Raw genomic sequence first — 6,000 nt, 5'->3', positions numbered from 1 at the left:
CCCCCTTCTGCAAAGGAATGCTGAAGAGGGTGATGAGGGCCAAAAACTATGCTGGTGAGTGATGAGGACAAATGGGTCCTTGCTGTGAGGCAGACATATTTGGGAGGGAGTATGGGGAGGGACAACATTTTGAAGATGTTGATGTCAGAGGGAGTGTGAAGCATAACTTGATGACCACCAGTATCTTAAAAATATGGTTGGGTGAGGTGGCTGCTACATACTGGTGGTGGTCAAGGTGGGTCAACCCCACGGCCTAGCCTTACTGTGAAGAACTTTCTTCAAGGTCTATGAAAAACACTGAGAGTAGTAGTTATAGTCATATTACGGGTAGGTAACAACTTGAGCACAGGAGAGTTACAAAATGCAATAAAAGTGAGTGATGCAGGTCTGGAGTTTGGGAGGAGAGAGGGAGCTGCATAAGCACAACAGCAAAAGGGGTCAAATGGGGTCATACATGAGTGTGGCTTGAAACCGTAACCAGAGTAGGAGATGATGCAGGACATTAAGCTGTTGTTTTTATACTTTGATGTTTCTGTTTATTTTTCAGATTCTGGCTCATATCCATTCAATTTTCTTTGTTTCACAAATATTTTAAGAATATAAACTTATTGTAAGCTATGATCAGAATCATAATCAGTTCAGTATTACTTTTTAAATTATTAAATTGAAATAATCACAATGCATAATTCTGACTGCAAAGATAAATAATCACAAAAGCCAGTTTCCACTGAAAAATTTCACAATATGAAGACAAACTGGTGATACCTGTTGTCTGTTGGCATTATTGAAGAATTTATTAAATTAGTGGGAAATTATTGGCAAGGTGCACTGCAGATTAACACCACAATAATTTTAGTACCAAACATTTCAATTTAGTGATTCTAAATCAGTTTGAAAAGCAACTGTAGGCCAATTTAATAATTTACCACAAAGTACAGATCAACTGCTGAGAACAGGAAATGGATAATACTAATGGTTATTCTGTTGATTTCCACTAGGTGTCAGCAAATTTATGTACTTCTGTAATTCTCTCTTTATTTAAAGTGCCTCCAAATCTTGATCAAAGTCCAGATAACCCAGCCATAATCCTGACCTCAGACGCTGAATCTGGGCATGTTTTTTTAATCAATGCAGCACAGATTTGCAGGTCTTTACAGGATGATCAACAGATATAGTGGATTTATTGAACAGGGTGAGCCATTCAGATTATATAAAGACCAGTCATTCTGAACTGCATGCGCAAAGCATGATTGAAAAAATTAGACCTTTGATGTGGGGTCAGTGCCAAGAGCCACTCTCCACACCATCACTGTGTGGTGAGGAATTAAATGGATGTTTAAATACCATATGGGTGGTTGTGTGCACAAACACTCTCTCTCTCTCTCTCTCTCTCTCTCTCTCACACACACACACACACACACAATCTCTAACTCCTGGGTGGGTCCATAGCCAGTGTATGTTTTTTTTTCACTTTTTTGTATGTCTGACACATTTAAATTAAGTGAAACATTTTAGTAGTAAATCTATACTCAGATTTCTATATTTTTTCCAGCTAAACTTGACTTAGAGTGAAATGACAGCATGGGTATATGCACCTGCAAATGATATAAATCAACGGAAACAGTGTGATGAGTTCTCATCAAACGTAGGGTATAATTTAACTTTTACAAAAGACACCTTGAGATGTTACAAAGATGAATAAAATAGCTTTCATTCAACTTGGCCAAACTGTAAATTTCTGAAGCTTATAAATCACCAAAACATGTGAAATTATATGTGTTGGAATTCTACACTATTGGCTAGGATGTGAAAGCCAGAAACCCATCTGAATGGACAACTACCTTTTAAATCTAAGTTACTTTCTGCATTCCCATCAGATCACATTTATAGATTCCTATAAATGGCAAATGTCAAGGGACCTCAAAGAAATGCAAGTTATCAGAGTTCATTTCAGATTTTGGTAATACACACTTACCTTTACTCTGACAGTCTCTGACTCTATGTCATACATGCCTCTCTCCTCTCTCTCTCTCATACACTGCGGGTCTCATTCCATGTTGATCAGATGAAGCCCTGTTTCGTCACAATATTATTGTTTTCTCCATGCCAGAATCTACAAAGAAGCTATTCCAACATTGTAACAGTTTGCTTTATTTTGATTTGATGGCTGTTAAATGGCCATCTCCTGGAGACTGTAGTTTTTGTCAGTCTTAGCCACTGTGGGGCACGCTAGCTAATCCCTCATAAACCCATCTACTCATGTGGCATTCCAGTCAGCATGGAATGTACATCTCAGTTCGAGGGCAGCATGTTGTCAAACAAGAGAGTGGGTCAGGAAACGTCATTGAACACATCTGTAGTTGACAGACAGGGAGTTAAAGGATCCCGTTTAATTTTGGACAGGCTTAAACTGCTACCCAAATGTACTCCATAATGCCAGAGGAGCTCTGCTGTGCAGAGGATGCATGAAAAGCGGTATTAGCTTGTGTACACTGGGTAGCTGGAGGTTATCCAAGAGTGCCAGACACCTGTACTGCTAAGTCAGGTCTATGTGGCTGTCTGTGAGACTGTCTTTAGCAATGCAAAATACCTTGAAAGCTTTGCAAAATTGACTTCTGAATGTAATGTTAGGGAGCAGTCATCAGGTCTTGCTGGATACAGGTGAATTGGGTGGGCTGAATCACAGGCCAAGGTGCTGACATGACCACAGGTTGGATTTACCAGTAATTTGCCTGCTGCATGCAGTTAAGGGCAAAGGTCAAAGCACTAGTAAACACCGAGAGGTAGGTGTGGGCCTTTTTATAGGTAGGGGGAGAAGAAGTGTCAAGTTAGAGTTCTGTGATCTGCATTCCTTTGTATGTCTGTTGTTAAAATGTGACATTTAGGGTGGTCTACTTTACCACTGATCAGGTCTCACATGCTGCTGAAAACAGGACACCTTTACCATTGAATGTTTTTTGCTATTTTCTACACTCCCTGATATTGAACTGGCTTGTAAAAGAATAATAATAATGAGTAGGATTCCCTTTACAATTTGCCAGGTTACATATAAAAGAAGCATGCCTTTTTCTGCTCCATTTGCTCATAATTAAGATAAATCTGTCATATGTGGGGTTGGCTAACACACTGTCAAACCATATCAATTCACTGTAGAATGCTTCTGGCTCATCTTATAAGTAGTTCACCTAAAGTAAGGGGGACTTTTGCAAATGTGGCTTTTCATATCTGGGCAGCTCTTGCACCTTTCATTACCAGTATCCTCCAGGGGTGTTTCATAGGAGAGATCTTGTCAGTACTTGTTCCAATAAAGACTGCAGAGGTCTGATGTTATGCTGGAACGTGACTGGGAATGTATTGTATGAAGTCCAGTATGGTTCATCATAGTTACCTGGAACTGTACAACATATTGCTTTCCAGCCTGTCATCCCTGAATTGTGAGCATCCTTATCTGTTTTCTTCAGATTGAATGGAATATTGTTGGTCAGAATTTCTCCAAATGTTTCAATGCCGAATACCCTAATTTGAGTATTGTTTGCATTTATAAGAAAAAGATGTTTTAATAACACATTCGTTTTTGTACTTATGTTCAGATGTTGCTTTGTTTTAATAGCTCAAGCAGAGATATAGTGGATAGTTTGGACTGATAGGCATTCCTCACTGTCACGCAGCTTCTCAAATGGTTGTTGAATTACCAAACAATAATGGAATAACTTTTTTCTGAGTCTGGTATAAAATACATCCTTTATAGAACTGGTTGTTCAATTAATCTGTATAGCATTACATGTTTGCAATCAAAATGTTTACAGTTTTCCTAATTTAAAGCTCTGGACAGGAAATGAACCATCCAGATGTTTCCCAAGAGTATATTTCCAAGTACATTTACAACAAGTATTAATATTTGAAGAATTTTAATAGCTGTACCCAAAAGTAGTTGTGAGGTGTTTACTGCTGCATTTGCGAGCATTTTAAAGTGCCCAAATAGCCCACAGTTAGGTTAGCATCTGCAAAAATAACAGTCATGTCCGTTGAGGTATACTGAAATATCCATTAAAAATAATACGGCAAAACAAACCTGGGTAAACCACGTCAACCAACAGGGAGGAGAGCAGGGTCGTCATAACAGCATTAAGCTGATAACCTTTGTTTCTGTTTCATTGAGTTGCGGTAAGTAACCTAACGGATGTGTGAGTACCAGTTCTCTGTGTGAGTGAGAACAACGTTTCTCTGACTAAACATTAAGGATCGGCATCCTGTGGTTCGCTTTTAACAGCTAAGCAGTCTATAGAACCACACCTGTCGACGTATTTTGTTTAATACAAAACATTAATTCTTCAGTGCTAAAATCGTGCGCAGCAAACGCTGCCTCTTGCGCTAACCACTTCCATTGCTGTACTGACCGAGGGAAAAATTCCCACAACCCTGTGTAGTACTTCACCAGGCCATGCCGTGAACGTCATTATCCTATGACTAGAGAGGCTGAACAGTCCTGAAGCGGAAACCCCTCCCGAATCCCGACTCCGGTACTCTTCATCGAGCGAGAGAAAAAGAGAGATACCAACCGAATACAAACAAGGCATCAGGAAACAAGAAGAAAAAACAGCGTACAAGATACTAAAACGAGTGAGTGCATGCTTTATTTGGAAATACTTTACTGAATATCGCGTTTTCAGAGCAAGAATTAACATTCTGCACCATTGCTAGCTAGTCTTTTTTCTTTTCTTTTTTTTCCTCCTTTTTTCTACCTAAACGGCCATCCGACATTAGGGGTAACGTTGGCTAGCAAGCTAGTTCGCGCAGAACAGGGCTACCGATCAAATGATTCCTTTTTTACATTTACCCACCAGATCTCGCGTGAAGAGTATATACATTTGTAATTAAATGGATCATTAATATATACTGTCGATAACTTTGTTTCCAAACTTTACAGCGTTAGCGATGCTAATTGGGTAGCTACAAGTTTGGCTAACACGCGAATGGCATGAAGGACTTTAGGCGATTATTACTTGCTCACATTTTATAAGATGTCCAATTAGGCGTCGTAGCTCAATAGCGCAACTTCAACAAAGAAAACGCGTTGAACTTGCTACGGGTAAAACAGCTGCGGTGTTCTTGAGCTGTCTGCCTGGAAACTGCAAAGAAACATGTATCGTGTCAATATTTCTGTCCAGTTCAGAAGTAGCTGGCTAGCTACAGCCTCCGGTCCAGAAGGACGGGCTTTGTAAAACGAAGTTTATGTAGCTAGATTGTACCAGTTCTAAGGTCTGTGCTTTACAAACACTGCTATAATTGATGCGTTCTTATTAGTTGGCTTTCATTAAAGCATCTTCATGCGTGTCGAAGGTTATAATAAATTACGAGAACACACAATTAATAGCATCCTCTCTCCTTTTGTTTTGATTTAGGGACGTTACTTGTTTGTTGGTAGTAAACATATTAATAAACAGCAATGTGGAAACTAGAGAGCGCATTCTGTTTATGTTGATAAGGTTTTTAAAATGGACATAATCAAGTACTATAGTCTGTTTTGTGGTGTTGGTGTTGTGAGTCGCCATATTAGAAGGGGCGGGGGTGAGGTACAATTATGTCTTAGGCGGATTCAGGCGCTGGTGATAAAGTGCTTGCTTTGGATTCTTTATCCCGGCAGTAGGTCATTCCGGTGGGTCCCACCCTCCTTGCATGTACTGTTAATTCATATGACATACGGTAGTTTCATTGATCCGTGTTATAACAACTTTAATATGAGATCCGTCAAGAAATTAATGCAAAACTCCAGTGTTCTGCCAAGGATAATTCATAACTTGATCATTTTAAATGGAATGGTGTTAGATATATGTATTTAATGTACGCTGTATTAAATCGTTTTATTGAATTCATTTGTTGGTCAAGTGTATGCCCGGTTTAGTCCGAAAGGAGCACACATCGTCGTATTGATTACTTGTGAAGACACCCTTCCTATGCAGACAATGAACAGAATTTTTTCAGGCACTTCTACAATGATCA

The 6,000-nt window shown here is 39.3% G+C and overlaps 1 protein-coding gene across 2 annotated transcripts in view; it reads left to right on the top strand.

The window, feature by feature from the left end:
• The first annotated feature begins 4,514 nt into the window (after positions 1 to 4,514).
• The window catches only part of fer (fer (fps/fes related) tyrosine kinase), an 82,260-nt gene continuing 80,774 nt past the window's right edge, over positions 4,515 to 6,000 (top strand). For both annotated transcript variants that reach the window (XM_036528609.1, XM_036528608.1), the window contains exon 1: positions 4,515 to 4,620. The gene's annotated coding sequence lies outside the window, so the exon portion shown is untranslated. The remainder of the gene's footprint in view (positions 4,621 to 6,000) is intronic.

This window comes from Megalops cyprinoides, chromosome 5, assembly GCF_013368585.1.
Source record: "Megalops cyprinoides isolate fMegCyp1 chromosome 5, fMegCyp1.pri, whole genome shotgun sequence".
In the NCBI taxonomy this organism is placed as follows: Eukaryota; Metazoa; Chordata; class Actinopteri; order Elopiformes; family Megalopidae; genus Megalops; species Megalops cyprinoides.
This window is presented reverse-complemented; position numbering and strand designations above follow the sequence as displayed.